Genomic DNA, 18,550 nt, shown 5'->3' with positions numbered 1-18,550 from the left:
TCACCTTCACTTGTAACCAACTCTGATGAAAATTCAAAAGAAGTTGAACTATCATTTTTGGTAGCCTTACAAAAGTTTTCGTTCCGGCGATTTGAAAACTCATTATAACTGATAATTCTTGATGATTTGCGAAAAGTAATTCCTGAAGAACTGCATACACAAAAATATCGTCTACTATAGAACATCGCATTTAGAATACGGAAATATTACATTTACAGTTATGAATATGAATACATGGCTGAAGAAGTTGAGTCCTATGAAACCCGTGTTACAGTTTTGTACATTGCTGCCTTTTACTTTATTTCACCCAGTATGAAACAGATGAAGTTATGATGGTTTTCTTCAAATCAAATCATTGACGCATATATCTATTATTATGTCATATATCTAGTGAAGCGATATATTCATAGAGTTGTTATCTTTATGAATACTTCGTTCATTGGTGAAATTTCGATTGCCTCAATATAAGTCAAAGTATATCCTGTTCACAATGTTATGCGTCTTCGCGTTATTGATCAACGACAAGGGAGAAATCCTTTTCATATGAAACCTGTTTATTACATGAACAAGTTTTCCGGAGGCATGGTGGGGGTATAGAGGACTGGCATAATATGGAGGAAGTTGCAAAGTTTCCGAGATGAATTTCTCGACGACAAGTTGGGGTAGGTTATTATATACTCTGGAGTAATATTGCATCGCGAGTAAAAATTATGGTAAAATATATTTTTTCGAATAATTGTAAATTCTTATTTCGTTCATGAGTTTTTTTAGAAATTTGGTTCATCAACGACTCGTTTAAATCAATTATAATGATGAGAATATTGAATGAAAACGAAATCTGTTCCACATTACGTAGAACTGATTATCACTCGATCATATCTCATCATCTTTGTCAAATTATTCATAAAAATATGATTGATTTTCACCATAATGAATTCTGAAGGAGCATTCCACCTCAGGTGACTATCAATGTACAAACCTAGATATTTTATATTCGTTTTTATGCTTCTGTTTATAGGTTAGTTGAATCAACATCGCTATAGTTAACAACAGTTCGTCTGCAAATACTATCACCTCACCAATAACATTTAATACAAATAATTGAACAACATATACAATAAAAAGTAAGAGACCTAAGACGGTTCTTTGAGGTATGCCATAATTCATAGTTTTGGGAATACTGAAATAAATCTCAGCATCCGTAAGGGACTTGATGAGACGAATGAAAATGACTGTATCTAAAGCCTTAGTTGAAATTAAGAATATAGCAAGAGAACGTTTTTGTTCATCCAAATTAATTAAGATTTTCTTAACTAACTTTTCAATTGGTTCTGGGGAAGTAACCCTAGGCTGAAATCATTATAAGTTTTCAGAGATAATTTTCCAAGGTATGAATAGAATCCTCTTGATACTTCTTCTAACACTTTCGAGAAGTTGATGATGAGAGATGATCGACTAATAATTTGTACATAATTGGTTACCCTTTTTGAAAATAGGTATTTTGAGTTCGGTGGAATTTTTTTGTAGAAAAATGCGATTTATTAAAAAAAGAACTTGAAACCTGGAAAAAATTATTAATTTCTTCCAAAGTATCATATTTTTCTTTTCGAATATTTTAGAACTGCGTCGCTATTCATTTTTACGTTGAATTTTTACATTCTGATAATGACTAAATTCATTCATCATTTTTACTGAAGTCTCACTGATTGAACATATAAAAAATGGGTACTCACAACAGGTAATTTCTCACTGCCTGGTTGGAAAATTCCGAAACACTACACAGAACACCTGAAACAAAAAGGAAATATAGAGCACGAGAAGAATCATTTGTGAACATATTCCACTGAACAGTTACACTTCGTTTCGAGTGGGTTACGATAACACTGACCGGTTTCTTATGAACAAAAAAAATGTATTCCATTTTATTCCAGCTTTGGTATGAATACAATTTTTCTATCTGCTATCACAAGCGGATGATTCAATAGTAGCGATAAAAATAGGAAAATCAAATTTATTTTGTGAACAATTTTTATTTTACCCTACAGTTGATTTTCGAAGGAAAATACTACCATTGTATTATTTCCTCTTTACAATCCTCAAAGACAAAGTATTGAATGAATTTTGAAGTAGTTCAATTTCTTCTGGTCTTTATCCGCCAATGAAATCATCTTAGCAGTTGTAAACACAAACACCTCCCAAATAACTATGGATCAATTATTTTACCATCAGTAATATTTTAAATCAGAAAGCGGTAAAAAACTAAGTTCCTATATATGAAAATTAGCAACTGGAACGAGAAGTTTAGGATATATTGTAACAAAAGCAGCATTGACAATACTGAAAACTCAAATCGAATATATGATTAGGAACAATATAACGCATAACTGCAAGACAGGGTGTTTCAAATTCGATCCTCACCATTGGGATCTTGGAAACTACGAGAGATACGAAGATGGTTAAATTAGGGTAAAGTTACATATTTACCTGACTAACAACATGCCGTTGAGAAAGTTCTGAAATTCCGAGTATATCCGGAAGAAACAGAAATTTCAGAAAATGGTTTTTATTCTTTTCTGGCTTTTTCACCAGATTGAAAAATAAATTTTTTCACATTGACACTTTTTCCCTGCTGCATAATGGTGTTTGCAAATTTTTTATTCGACGTTTCGTCTTCCGGCCACCATCATCAACTTTATTTTTTCCTACAGTCGCTACATTGGATTCTTTCTGTTTTGAATGGAACCAGATTTCATCTTTCAATGATGAAGTTATCATGCTTTATTGAAAAATTGGAATATTGAAAAAAAATTATTCCTATCATAACAGGCTTCGTCTTTGATGTTTCTGAATTTGACTTTCAATTTGTCAACCACATCAAACTATGTTCCAAATATTGGATTAAAATCTCACTGAGTTTGGTTTGCAGATAAACATGAACCCGGGGAAATGAGGTGAACTTTGGGTTTTACCGATTTCAACTTGCTGGGTTCTACCACTGAGATAGTTTTGAAAAAGTTGTGTCAATATTCCCCCAATACCATATCATTCAAGTTTTTTCAACAGTGCATCATGGAACACATTTTCAAATGCTTTGTCCAAGTCCACACTCAGATGATTTGTCAAGAGAAATTATGATTTCTTCTGAGAGATCTAAGATAGCATTTTTAGTATTATATTTCCGTATAAAGCCGTATTGATGTTTTGTTATAACATTATGCTCCCTGAAAAACATTAACAGTCTCCTTGTGATGCAATGTTCAAAGATTTCAGCTGAATAAAAAAATTGTTTTTTAGATCACCGTTTTTGAAGATAGGTGTAACTATAGACTATTTCCAGTGAAATGGAAAAATACCATGCTGTAAGCATAAATTCAGGATTTGAATAAGGGAGTCTATAATGTGAGGGTGGATATTTTCTATCCTTTCTGTAGTAAGTCTGTCTGGACCTGGAGAGTACTTATTCTTAAGCTTGGATAAAAGTATGATTATTTGATTTCCAGTTGCAGTTTCAAAAAATGTAGATGCATTTACGTGAATGTCAAACAGAAAATTATCAGGCACATATAAGTACACAATCTTTTCAGCCATTTCAGTGCCAATGTTAGTGAAAAAGTTGTAGAATAAATTTGACTCCTTTCCATTTTCTGTCTCATTTTTCCCATGTTCACTTTGTTTGATCTTAGTTGCTACGGATTCTTTATTTATTTTATATCAGATAAAATTTAATTTATGACTTTCCATGTTCTTTCGAAATTACCTTTCATATTTCCTAATTTATTTTTTTATAATTATTTTCTGTGAGTTTCATTCATTGACGTATCCAGTTTTTCGTTATTCTTTGTAACTTTTTTCAAATTTGGCCAATGAATTTGATTTCAATCTCTGTCTAGTTTGTCTCTAGTTCAAGGTGGATTCATGAGACTTGTAGTAATCCAATGTTTGAGTCTACGTATTTTCTTTTTCCTTAGTACAAATTTTTCAGTTTTGTTTATGATATAAAGTGAAATTATTGCCATGTTTTGGATTTTGATAGTGCTCTCAATTTTGTGTAATTTATTTTTTCTTGGCTATTTGCTAGTGCGTCATTAGTTCTCAAGAAATTTCTGGATGGTGATAGATTCACTTCGAAGATCACTGAGTAGTTATCAATTGTGTCATTTTCAATGACGTTAGCGTCGATAGTGGCATCATTCTGTGGTTGATTTTTTAACCGTACAAAAATGTGATCCAAACACGAGGCTGAATCGTTGACCACTCTATCAGACATAAGAAATGAATCCATGTCCATTAGGAATATAAAGTTTGATGTCGTAAGCTGCCGTATCTAATGAATTTATGTTCATATCCCTAATGAAAATTTCTAAATCATTATCCTGGAAGAAGTATGTTTAGAGCTCTTTTATATAAGTTTAAGTGTTAGTAGAAGGGTGTCTGTGAGAAGCTGTTATGCCTATAGTATATTTCAGAAATTGTTTCAGAATAAAATTATTCTCAAAAGCTTCGTTTCCGTCAAAGAGATACCATAATTTTGATTATATTAGGAATCATTATAAAATGCTGTATAATTTGAAATGCTGAAATCTCAGTGATTCCACCTTCCAGTTTTCTGTAATTGAAGTGAGTCACTTTGACCCTTCGAACTCATACAGTGTATTCAGGAGTTCTAGCATCTGACCAAATAAATGAAGACATACAATGTAGAATAAATTCTCAAAATACATATAATAAAGACCAATATGTAGTAAAATCACTGATACAATTATTACTGAATTGATGGATGTAGCCGTTACTACGTGGTAGGAAATCATTATGAAGAAAAGAGACATGAAACTTTCTATCATTTCACCACTTTTATTCGTAACTAACGTTACTGCAGTTTCGTCCTATACGGACATTTTCAAACTTATATAATTTTGTTTATTGTATATTTATTGAAGTTTATTGTATAAGTTTGAAAATATAAGTATAGGACGAAACTGCAGTAACGGTAATTACAATTAAAGTGGTAAAATACAAAGAAAGTTCCATTTCTCTTTTCTTTATTACAATTTTTATTATTGCAAATTCGTTTTTCCTATCCAAATATTACATTTTTTTTAATATTCTACTTTGGAAAAAGTCTATTTATTTCAGGATATGACCTAATAATTGAAAATTTGTTTCCAACATTCATGAAAATTTTTCCTGATTTTATTCCTACACTTCTTGGTGATGTTTTCTCAATTGCGTTGATGAAATAGTCGACTAGTTGTTTCGTGAGATCTTTTCTTATTACAACGCCAATTCCCTTGTTTTCTAGTAAAGTTATTATTTGCTGTTACTGTCGACTCTCCCCGCTCCTCAATATCTATTTTAATTTTCAAATCATTCAGATCATTCATCTCAGAGAGCTGCTCCATTTCATAAATTTCAGTGAAGTGAATCACCCTGTATTTTCGTATCCTGTTTCACTTGTAGGCGTTTATTTTCCAGCCCTTCCACTTTTTGTTCCCGAATTCGAATGTTTTTGCTGATGGTTTCGGCGGCAGCCTTGGACACAATAACGAAGAGGGTTTTTATAAATACCTAGCTGATCGGTCAGATATTTGTTTATGGTTAAATCAATGTGGGCTTTGATTTCGTCTTTGATATCTCGAGTTATAACCATCTCAGCTAGTTTTCAATTTCGCCATTCTATAGACTAAGCCTTTGTTGCACACAAAACCACTTTTTAGGATTACCTAGGTTATATTAACTGATTTATTGGCGAAGAATAATGTTTTGAATCGAATTGAAAATGTCAATTGCGACATTGATATTTCATCGCTTTGAAGGAAATAATCAATAAAGAATATTTCTGAAAAATATTTCGAAAGCTCAACCCAAATCACGTTTCTTCTAAGACTTTTGACAATTTACAATTGAATCACCCAATTTTACAGAACTGAATTCGTCCTGATTAGAGAATCCTTCCATTTCCCAGCGAGAATAGCTGAAATTGTCTCTCTAGGCGGCGGCTTACGCTGAAATATGTCGCAAAAACGAATCGTTTCATCACATCGAGAGTGTCATTTGCACCATAAGGGTTGTATTACTTTTATACGATGCCGTAATTTTCTGTCGACGTTAAGAGACTTAATATAACTGAAAGTATCAAGAAACCCTAGCTCTGTGCTAGACAGCGACTTATTGATAGCACTCGAGATAAAACACAAACTAGACGACAGCGACATCTGGAATTACTGTTAATAACGATCCTACGACCGGATAATAATTCTAATGAAAATTTAATGAAAATTCAACAAGCTTCATTAATTTTCAGGATGGGTTATAAACTTTATTTCCTTCCGCCGGTTTCTACTTGGTGCACTTCTTAATTTTAATTTCGTTCGTGTTTTCATGAAGCTGGCGGTGGTTATTTTGCGACTGAAGAATATCCAGGACTTGATGAGAGAGAAAATAACTAGCCGCCAGACAAATTGCTCTCGCACAACATTCAAAGATAATTTATAGTTTGATGTAGCTTTCGCTTCGTATTTTCTCGGAGCATCCCACAATAAATATCCTCAATGTGAATTCAGGTCTCGACGAATTTGATACTTGTGGAAGTTCTTACTAGGGGATAATCAATCGATATAGTGAAATCAGTTGATGTGTCTTGCTGCGGAATATTTTAGGCAACTGAATTATATTGCGAACTCAAATAATCATTTTCACTTTCACACAAACACTATAAACATCAACCATCATGTTGCAGTGCCAATTTCTCATTTGAAACTATCAACCCTACCCTGAAAGTAGGTCAAAATTTCTTATTTTACAAAACACAATAATTATATATTTGAGAACAACACAGATGATAACATTTATTTTTCTTTTCAACATGATTGAACATATTTCACATTACAGCATAATACGTGATAATGATAAAAATCAAATTCCAAATTGAAAATACACACCAGCTCATTTTATCAAGATGAAAATTGTTATAATGATTGAAATATAAATGAGAATATCTTCAGTACTATTCCAAAGAGATCTGTCATCACGTTCCAGGTATCAAGGAGAATTCACATTCATCAAATAACGGGTCAGTCCATCCATAATTTGTCACCTTCAACTTATGAAATGGAATATAAACATATTCATTTAAATGTTGTGAATATTCTCATTCAAGGTAAAATAATTTATCTTGTTGAACACAACTCTAGAATAAATGAACTATTAATGTTGAAATTCTCTAATGGAGACGATATTCTTGCACGACAATGAATTGGGTGCCCTAGCAATAAACACCTGTTTCTTGATTTGAACTCATTCTCACACATAATTCCAGAAGATGAATTTCTAATACTTTATGAGTAGAAATTTGCCAACCTGGAAAGTAAATCCTCAATCATTGCTCATGTGGTGGAAGAAATGGGTTTTCCTATCATCAAATAACTAAGAAAGTAATATACACAGAATATTAATGAGTATAATTTGGATTACTCAACTAAACTTGATGAATGTAACCATTACAACATGAAAATAAAACTAAGTTTATATTGTTTGTTTTTGTAACTAAAGTTACTGAAGATTCGTCCTATAAGGACATAAGGACCAATGCCCTATAAGGACCGTTTCAAATAAATTGCAGTAACGTTGGCTACAAATACAGGTGGTGAAAACACAGAGATTTTCATTTTTCATTAGCTGTCTCATTAGCGGGGTTAGCTGTCTTTGTTCACTGTCTCTCTGCTGGAACTACCGTCTAATGCGTTCCATGAGTTCCTGCAGAGCCCTGAAGTATGGTTAGGTTAGGCGAGGTTAGGTCCAAAGTGAGTGGGTATATTCAACCCTCCATCGCAACCCGCAAGGGTATATTGTGGCTCATACCTATTCACACTCAACCAATTAAACCTAGCTCCTTAACGAAGCTAATTAGTTTGTATGGTGAGTGGTCTTTCAGGTCAGATGGTAGGAGTACGGCTCTGCCGAACTCTAAAAACCTGATTCGTTCCCCAGCGGGGCAGACACGAAGTATGTGCTCTGCTGTTTCATCATTTTCCAAACAGAAGGGACACACACTGTCTTCCAAATGTCCAAGTCTCTGCATATGATGATTCAAATGACAGTGACCTGTAAGAAGGCCTGTTAGACATCGTAGTTCATCCCTACTGTAGTCCGACAACTGTTTGATTTCAAGCTTCAAAGGGTGAATAAACGCCTTAGAGGGAGCCAATGCTGAAATACTCTCCCAGAAGTCCATAAATCTTCTTGCCATCCAGGTGTTCAATCTTTATTTGGCAAAGCCTAAAGTAATTCCAATGACAGGTTCTGTTCCAAGGAAACTGCTTGCAGTACCCTCCTTTGCAAGGGAGTCAGCAGCCTCATTGCTTTCCAGGCCAGTATGGCCAGGAATCCAGACCAGAGACAATCTGTTGAGTCTTCCTATCGAAAAGAGTCATTTTTGGCAATTTGCTACCAATGTAGACGTTGCTCGATAGGAGCCAAGAACTTCCAACGCCGCTTGACTGCCCGCGAATATTTTTATTGACTTGTGTATGAGGTTGGATCCTTTCAATTTCTCCATACATAATTCAGTAGCGTAAATTTCCACTTGGTCGCATTGGTTCCTAGGCAGTATGATAATTCTGGCCTGCACCAGAGCCGAAAGGTGTTTTTGAACCAACAATTATCAGCTCCTGATATTTCCTTCTCTCTGAAGCCCTGAAGTAACTGAAGATTCCAATTATGAGTCAGTGGACTTGCTTTGCACCAAACTTTTGAACGTGGCAAGCTGAATCTGGATCAGGAGTGAAAACAAATTCCATCTGGTTAGGTTAACAACAGAGACAAAAGAAAGTCCTACATAGCTGACCGTATTGTCCGATGTAGCTAACGAATATAAAAATATTGCTGCGGGAATCAAGGTGAAAATCTTGCACATCCAACCTCAATATCTACCATTCAACTGGAGTCTCTTCAGTATGCCTTTATCGCTGCTGAAGAGGATATTCCAGAATTTGATTAACAGGTATAATTCCAGAGCTTCACATTCCGGTCTGAGTCAGGAGAACATGTCCTGACAAGTGAATACGTCTCAGCGCAGGCCTATATGCAAGAGAGGGGCTTTACTACACTACTACCACTACAGGAAAACTTTAAGCGTTCTAAGAGGTTCTAAGAGGTGGATGTTTTCTGGATGGAATACAGCAGCTTCAGGGTATGCTCAGTGGCGGAGCTCCGTACATGAGAACAATACTTCAAAGAAGGTCTGATCTGAGCTTCATTAAGCATTGAAAGTTGCTGAGGGTAAACTCTCACATTGAGTGAAAATTTGGATGCCTTTCTCCATCTCTCTGTTTTGAATTCAATTCATGAAAATATTCGAATCCTATATTCAAACATACTAATAATTTAATCGAATAAGAATTTCTTCTTTGATGGAAATGAAAGAAGGAAGGAAGGAAGGAATGTTGAAACTGTAAGTTGTATCATAACCAACAATGTTGATTTTGCATTGTTGCAAACTCATTTTTTGGGAAAACTATTTAGGATTCAATACATTTTTTTGATAATATATTGAATATTATTTTATTGTCATCAGTTTTGTAAATTTTTCAGTCATAAATTAAACGTTCGCCAAAGTGGAATTATTATCACAAGACGTTTTCGATAAAAAAAACTGCAGCCGAAATCACCATCAGAAAATTATGAAATATTTTTCTAAATCTACGAAAAAATTCAGAAAATCACACAAACACTATACTGACTCCACATCGAATAAGGACATTCTCATACAATAATTCTCCTACGTATTCTTAAATCACTTTATTTTGAAATTTTCAGTAAACAATTTTACAAAAACGAACACGTGTTTCGCCATACAATGGCTTCATCGGGCGTGTCTTCACTGAAGTGGCGAAACACATGTTGGGATTTGTAAAATTGTTTAATGAAAATTTCTCTTGTAGAATACGTTAGTTATGGATTTTCATCAAGTATCGGCCGATTCCATCATATATAATATGATGGAATAAATAAAAATGAATACTTTTTATAAATAAAAAGAATACTTTTTATTTTTAATTTTTAGTAGAAGAAATCACGTAAACCAATTAAGCTTGTGATGAATTGTTTCAGACATAAAAATGAGGGATTGCTGATTCATAATACACGATACCAAACATATGTTGAACAATGATGAAATCAAAAGTTGATAATAAACGAATTGTGGAAACAATAATCGAAAAAAAGTAGTAATCTATAATTCTACACAATCAGAACTGAATTATTCACAAGCCTTAGAAAAAGTGTATTACTTAATGAATGTTCTCAATTAATTAGATATACACTAGTGCGTTGAATAAATTAGTATGAGAAAATGAAAAAACGAAAGTGAACTCGATTAGACAACTTGAGTTTGTTGCGCCGCAATTATCAACTTGACGTAACTTATTATAATTTTTGTTTACAATCTCATTGTTCAGCCGAATGGAAACCAATTTTACCGAGATTCGTTATATCATAACCATTCAATTTTTTCGAGTGATATCTCACGAAACTCCATGAGATTGTTACGTATGCGTATGTGAACAACTAAATATACTAATTCTTTTGGAGAATGAATCGGCGACGAAGAATTGAATTTGAGGTAGTGACAAATGGCATCGATCAAAATATTCTCAAAAATACATATTTTAAAAAAATGAAAACAATTATATGAAAACAATATGCTAACAGAATCAAAAATATGGTTCTTTCGTAATCAAATATTTATATGGAACTAGTTTTTTATCAAGAACTTTTTACGCTTAATTCGATGTGCATGTTGAAACAGTTGTTTCAAGAGAGTTTTTTATTCCATCTATACATCTGTATTTGTGATGTACTGTTTGGAACCTTCGGTATAGCAATGAATATTATTGATAAATTGATGGATGTAGCCGTTACTACGTGTTAGGAAATCATAATGAAAAGATAAATGAAAATTCATATGTTTTTTACCACTTTTAATTGTAACTAACGTTACTGCAGTTTCGTCCTATATGGGCATTCTCAAACTAATACAATAAACTTAGCTTATTGTAATACAATACAAGTAATACAATACAATACAAGTAATACAATAAACTCAGTTTAATGACTTGTATGAACTTAGTTTATTGTATTGTATTACTTGTTTTGTATTACAATAAACTAAGTTTATTGTATTAGTTTGAGAACGTCCATATAGGACGAAACTGCAGTAACGTTAGTACAATTGAAAGTGGTAAAAAACATAGAAATTTTCATTTCTCTTTTCATGAATACTATTGGAGTTCTATCCCAACACCAAACCGTTCTTTTATCATCTTGACAGGTGTTTGGATCACAAAGTGATCACTTTCAAGAGAAACATTAAACTAAATATACGTACATTGTTATTCTTATTTATACCATAGATACCTCTTCTAGGTGATAAGTCATCACCCAAAGACGATTGTGGATCCTAACAATCGAAACGTCGTGAATTAACTTGGCTTGGAATCTCTTAATTTTTCAATTTATTTCATTTATTTTTTGTTCAATTTGTTTCATTTTTGCTTGTATTTTATTTCATTTCAGGGATTTTGCTTAATATAACTGTTTTTTCAGCTATTAATTTTTATTCTTCTTCTTTTATTTTTAATTATTCTTTTTTAGTTATTTCAGGGATTTTAAATTATTTTATATAATGTCAGACAATGGAAGTCCGAACTAATGAAATTCATCAGGTATATTCCTGATAGGTATATCCCTTTGGACATCACAAAGGTGGGCTGAATTTTCTAGTGCATCGTCTTTGGACTTTTCCTGTCACACATGACAGGTTCACAAAAGAAACACGGACAATACAGGAAATAGCAGTCAGTAACGGTTTCTCGAGGGGTATCGTAGATGATATCATGAGGAAGAAAAATTTTAGGTTCAGAATTAATGAAATCTTGACTTATAGATACGACGAAAGTTTTTGAAAAAAATATTACACTACATAACCTTTTTCGAAATCGAAAGGACAAAGTCGAGAATTCGAAAAATGTAAGGACTGCGATGCAAAATATTATGAACAAACAAAAAGATCTATCAAAATAAGATATGAGGAACACGCCTAAAATATGGGAGACCAGGAAAATCAGCAGTCGCCAAGCATATTTTGCAACAAAACCATTACATGGACTTTAGTTCATTAAGATTGGTTGGACAATTTCATACCAATATGTCACGCAAAATGCAATAATTTGAATTGAAGATTTTCAGGTCACTCATATATGATGGATTAAGAACTATTTCCTGGTGACTTTTTTGACAAATAAAAAAAATCGTTATCTTCTGGTAGAAAAAATAGTAACCTAATATCAGAAATAGGCATGAGAAGTGTATAGATATAGCTTCGGAATAATCGATGTATATTGTTCATATAGAGGAGACATGAATAAAATAAGGCTGTATAATGGAGGCTCTAGCTGCAGGTGGAATGAAAATGAGGCAGAGACTGCCTTCGTGTTGTATGCAAGTATCAAAGTAATGAATTACATTATGGAAGCAATTTGTGAAAAACCGAAATTATGTCCAGAACATATGAAGAACTTGTAAAAATATATTCGAGCTGTCACTACTTATTTCAAAATTATTCATATTTTTTCTCACACTATGGAAGTTTTATTGTCAGGTAATAAGGATTTTTCTCATCCTAATGAAGTTGTGAGAACAAAATGTACTCGAAGAAGAAAACCAAACCTAACTTGTGCCAAATTCAACTCAAACACAACATAACAGGATCTGAACCCTGATTACGCCCACGATAATTGCTCAAAATTTGTCGCTGATCTGAATGCAACTCGAATCAAAACTATCATCTATGTCCTAATCATCCTCCTCATTTCCACCTTATATAATCACCGTATCAAGAATACATTTCCACCCGAAATGATTTATTTTATAAATATATAATGTCCCTTCGATTATCAACTGAACCAACCGCCACTGTTTTATGATCCAACTTACTTCCCGTAAACAAAGTTATGCTGCCTTCAATGTAAGGATGGAAATGGCCTCTCTATTGTCTTTTGTTACTCTGAGGCTGCATCTAATCCAATATGAACTTTTCTTCCATAGAACACATGTAACCTCAAAACTCATATGATTTTTTCAAAGTCTTTTGGAGAAGAAAGTGAAAGCTAAAGAAAGCTAAAGTGAAAGTTATTGGAAAATATCGAATAAACTATCAGCACAAAATAATACCTACAGCAACGAAATTGTTGAAATAAGTGTTATGAAGAGATGTGAAGAATAAAACAGTGAGCCCTTGAAGCTTATGTGTTTTTCAGAGATTTTAAAGATTTGACAAATCAGACGGTTTCAAAGTAGCAAAAATCTTATTGATAATGCTATTTTTAAAGCAAAACATGGACAAAACATGGGCAAAACAAGGGATGAAATGAATTTTGATATCATCCAATTTCATCTAAATCAAATCCTCAATTCAAACCATTACGAATATTTGCAAGTCGATTTCAGTCAGACCTCACGGCTTCTGATAATCTCTTTATTGAAACGGACATCAAAGGTTCAAAGGAAATTTCCATCAAACCATTACATCTCAATAAACGGAATAACAGAAGCCTAGATCGATACAAAGTTTAATCCACGTTCAAACGGAAAATAAACCGGAATAAATCGGATGTTCAGTTTATGCATAATTCGTGTGAGTGCCTGAAGCGGCAATAAATCTACAGCATGATTTCGTTATGTACTCCGAACAAGTAAAAATCAATTTTGGCAGAGTAGATATTTTCAAAATACAGTAAGCGACTGGAATTTCTCTATTCAAATTTCAGTCGAATTAACGAATGAATTATTGGAAGTTCCGATTTCTTTTAAAGTTTGATTCTTTATATTCTTTGAGATCAGAGACCATTAAAGCGTTGTCAGAATTATTCGTATTATTCAAATAATAGTATCGAATTTCTCACCGCCCAGAGGGCGTAACCAAATAGAAAGAGAGTCTTATGTTAAATCGTTTGATAAGTATTTCGACCCTCTATCCAATACCCTTCTACAATTGGGAATTGAAATAGCCATTCTCGGGGGATTTGCAGTTGTATATTTATTTGAAGAGTATGTAAACGAACTATAAATATCATAATTTTTCTCGAGTTAACATCACTTGCAAGAACCTTTTTTTCTAATAACGAATTCTGAAATGAATAGTAATTGTGTATCGTATACTCCAGATGTCACGTATGCTCTCATAAATATATAAAGGTGTCATATCAGGTGATATAGTGGACTCTCCTAACGGAACAGGTTTGCTTGTTCACTGGTTTGCAAAATCGTCGAAACCAAACGAGTTTTCAACTTGTATTAGGTTTCAGCAAAATAGGATACCTCTTCATTACGACAAGCTCTTTTGAAGGTGGCTGTATGACAATTAACGAACCAGTGGATACGTAAACGAGGTTCCTTGGAAAGACCTGCTCTATTACCAGACACAACACCCTTAGATATTTAGTGAAAATGGGTGAGATACAAAATTATACAACTGCAGTCTATTCTAGAGCTAGCTCATGGTAATGATTACGAAATCATTCCAAAAACATTCCATAAAGAATTTGTGACCAATTTTCATGATTGTCAGGAAGTGAATGGTGACCAATTCAAGTAAGCTCACATTACATTTTTTCTTGGAATTATGACATGTTTTGTTTGTTTGTTGATCGTCAAAATTATTGTAAAACAAACTCACTCACAAACGACTGATCAGATTTTTTTGTTTGTGGAGATCAAATCGTGAGGTGTAGTTTATGAAATTAGTATGGTTTTTCATCAAGAAACGGCTGAATCATTCATAAAAAAGATTGATCAGATTTTCGAAATAAAAAAAAACATCAGACAAATAATTGATAAAATATTTATCAAACAAAGTTATCACAAGACTCCTCCTTTGTAATGAAAAATAAAAGAAGGTAGCACCCCGTCGGTGATGAGCGATTCCATAATATTGCCTTTCTCATCAAAAAGCACTGAAAATGATACCTTTTTACGTTGATTGTGCACGACTTCGATATATTGTTTCGTTCGATAGGTGAGAGAAGGGATGCTATAACATCCGCACAATATAAGTATTATTCAAATGAATAATCGTTTGAAATACAACTTCAATGTTGGTGCTATAGTTATCGCATGTGAATCGATGTCTCTACAAGTATATAGATCAATAACTGTGAAAGTAACTGTTCTGAAGTGAATTATGTCCTGTGGAAGGATATATGTTTATTATTCAGGAAGAAAAAAAAACATGTTTGATGAATTGCAAAATCAGTCAACATGTATCTGCCATGTTTTTGAACGTTATTTCACATATCATCGGACAATAATCGAATGGCATCGCTTCTGTTGAAGTAAAAAACTGCACGCTCGTCTGATTTTTCAGATTATATGCTTTTTGTGTTTGAAGATACGTAGACCGGCTTTTATCCCGTATACTTTCATCGTAAGTGAATTCTTCACGATAACTTTGGAACTTTGCCAAATTATATGGTTGAAATGATCTTCTTCTAGTCCGCCACATCCTTGAATTAATCCAAAACGGCTATGGCAAATTCATGAATTTGTGACTTTAGATTGAAAGAAAAATGAAGGCACCGCTCTAACAGCGCCTCGAGGATTTTCCTGTAGTGCTTGTGTTTTGTCCTTGAAAAAAATATGTTTCCATTTCTTCTCCGTAGGTAAGTATGAATTTTCCACATTAATTAAATTTTGTCTAATTTGAAAAGGTTGAAAACCACAGATATTATTCAGAACTTGATACCCGCAACAGTACACATGTTTTTGTAACATGTATATTGGTACTCTGCTTCAATCGCTTTTCTCATTTTAAATCAGCCTTCTTTCAAGCGTGACTGTTAGTCATGTTCTCTCCTTCGTTGATAGCCATCTCATGGCAAGTTTGTGTCAAAGTCTTCAACGTTATCACAACGAACTCCTGATGCACGATACTATCAATTCGACGTTGTTCACCAAGACCTATAGAGAGGATTGGTTCAGATTTGAACATATTGCAATTTGTTGGGTTTCACGCATTTTATGATTTATGTACAACCATTGAGAGGCATTAATAATAGAATTCCAAAGGATCAATCCAATAATGAGATGGGTTTCTTGAAGTTGTTTTATTTTGAAAAAAAAATGAATATAATGTGGATAAAAAAGCATGCTCGAAACTAACAATCTCAAACAGAGGAATGAGTCGTTTATTGAAAATGTGATTTTATTGCTCATCACTTCATCTTTTATTAGATGGAATAGATGGAAATCACACTTCTTTATTGAAAAAATGTATTTCGGTTTTCAGTACATGAAAAATATTACGTTCTTTGGTGAAAACCACAAACAACAGTACCCAATCTGAAATAGTGAATGTAGAGTTTTCTCAAGGGTCAATATTAGACCAACGTGATACCTCTGTGATAATTATGATGAATTCGAATAATGGAAACGTGAACTAGTTTTGAATAGAGCTCCTTCAGTTTTCAAATTTGTATCGAAAGTAGAAATCATCAAACTTCAAAACTGGTACTTTAAGTGTCTCCGTCAATGACGAACCTTTATGAAATGAAAGGACAACAAAATTTCAATTCAAAGTAATTATTGAAAATATCAACAATATCAAATAATTGTAAATTGAAGAAAAATATCAGTTTTTGCTTTCTGTTCAGCAATCTGAAACAAGTTTTGGAGGAGTCTCAACTTTTAAATAGTACATTCAACTTCCTGCATGAAGTAACTAGTCGTCAAAATTATAATTTCCAAATACTGTTTCATAAATAAAGAACCTCATATAATTCACCTCTTTCCATTACTCGTAGTTCTGTTTCTCACTTTTCTTTGTTTTTAGAAATTATACATGACATTTTCATTACTCGACAAAAATTAATTTCATCGAACTTCGAAAAAAAATACATTCAATTCATCGAACGTCTAGACTGAACATTTCAATTATTCACATGAAAAATCCAGTGGAGTTGAATCGAGTTTTCTGAGCGGCCTTAGTTTCGCGCTTTTCAAATCTCCAACCTGGATATGAAGAGAAAAAGACTGTTCTCCGAAACGTTCGATCTCTGAGAAATCTGACTATAGAAACTCAATTGTTCATATGAGTATTTCAATTTGTAGATGAAATGTATGAATACGACATGTTACTAATTGGACCCTTTTTGTGTATATATTGTATAAGCCTACAGAATGGGTCTCACAATACTATGTACTAACATTAATCGTATATCAAAATAATCAATAAAGGCCTTTGATTTGAATTGAATTACGCAGTAACTTTTCGGGGTGAACTTTTCAGTTCTCCGTTTATTACAATTCAGCAGAGTCTTTATTGATTTAGCTTTGTTCATTTTTCGGATTGTCAAAGGTTATATACCCATAAACATAGTAAAAAATAGCATTATGTATATTATCAAACCCGTGTATCTTCATGCAGAAAAACTAGATTGCATTTTGTTTCATCTATTAACAGTATAATGCACAACATCGCTTCAGTTCTCGATGCAGAATGCATCGTCTTCAAAGTACCATAAAATCCAGCAACAATAGAACATCAAAGCGATAATCTGATTAATGTACCGGCTTATCTCGTGATGGAAAAACAATAGACCGAGTAATTTTCTATGAAGGCAGCGACGGAAAATACAATTTTCTATTGGAAATCGGGACGCTAAATTGAGACTGCAGCGCTGCATCCGATGGTGAAATCGAGTTGACGAAAAATGTTATAGGGTAGATGAATTTGTTCTAGAGAATTCACAATGATCGTTATGGAAAATCATTTGAAGGCATCTTATTTCTGTTTTCTTCATTCGTGAAAGCCATTTTTCGCCGAAAACTCAATTACTTGTACAATAACAAAAATGTTATTGAGTGTAACAAATTGAAAGTCAAATTCAGAAAATCAAAGTCAAAGCCTATTATAATAATACATTTTCTTCAATATCCCCAATTTTTCGAAAAAGAATGATAACATTGAAAAGGTAAAATCTGGTTCTATTCAAAACAGGAAGAATCCAATGTAGGGTCTATAAGAAAAAATAAAGTTGATGATGGTGGCCGGAACGAACCGTCGGATAGCTAATCTGAAAACATCATTATGTAGCAGGGAAAGAGTGGCAAAGTGGAAGTGCAATTTATTTTCGAAAAATGAAGCCAGTGAAAAATAAAAATCACTTTCCGAAATATATGTTTTTTCTGGATATCTCCGGATATACTCCGAATTTCAGAACTTTCTCGACGACATATTTTTAATCAGGTAACTGCGCAACTTTTTTCCAATTTAACCATCTTCGTATGTCTCATAGTTTCCGAGATCCCAAAGGTGAGGATCGAATTGGAAACACCCTGTCTATGGAACCTATAATTAGTTTAATTCACTAATGGATCGTGCCTAAGTGACAAAAGTCATAAAATGCTTCTTTTTCAGCCTCATGTAGACCATAATGTGTCATTCGTAAATGCCCTACAGGAGTCATCACTGTTCGTTTTGAGATAATCGAGTTTCCTA

At 33.3% G+C, this 18,550-nt stretch overlaps 1 protein-coding gene across 6 annotated transcripts in view; it reads right to left on the bottom strand.

Annotated features, from left to right (window-relative positions):
• Positions 1–18,550, bottom strand: part of LOC111505964 (uncharacterized) — a 405,865-nt gene that overhangs the window by 352,922 nt on the left and 34,393 nt on the right. For all 6 annotated transcript variants that reach the window (XM_074169892.1, XM_074169899.1, XM_074169896.1 and 3 more), the window contains exon 2: positions 1,734–1,788. The gene's annotated coding sequence lies outside the window, so the exon portion shown is untranslated. The remainder of the gene's footprint in view (positions 1–1,733; positions 1,789–18,550) is intronic.

This window comes from Leptinotarsa decemlineata, unplaced genomic scaffold (genome assembly GCF_025532065.1).
Source record: "Leptinotarsa decemlineata unplaced genomic scaffold, Ldec_3_MD MMD2_P_RNA_scaffold_6, whole genome shotgun sequence".
NCBI lineage: Eukaryota > Metazoa > Arthropoda > Insecta > Coleoptera > Chrysomelidae > Leptinotarsa > Leptinotarsa decemlineata.
This window is presented reverse-complemented; position numbering and strand designations above follow the sequence as displayed.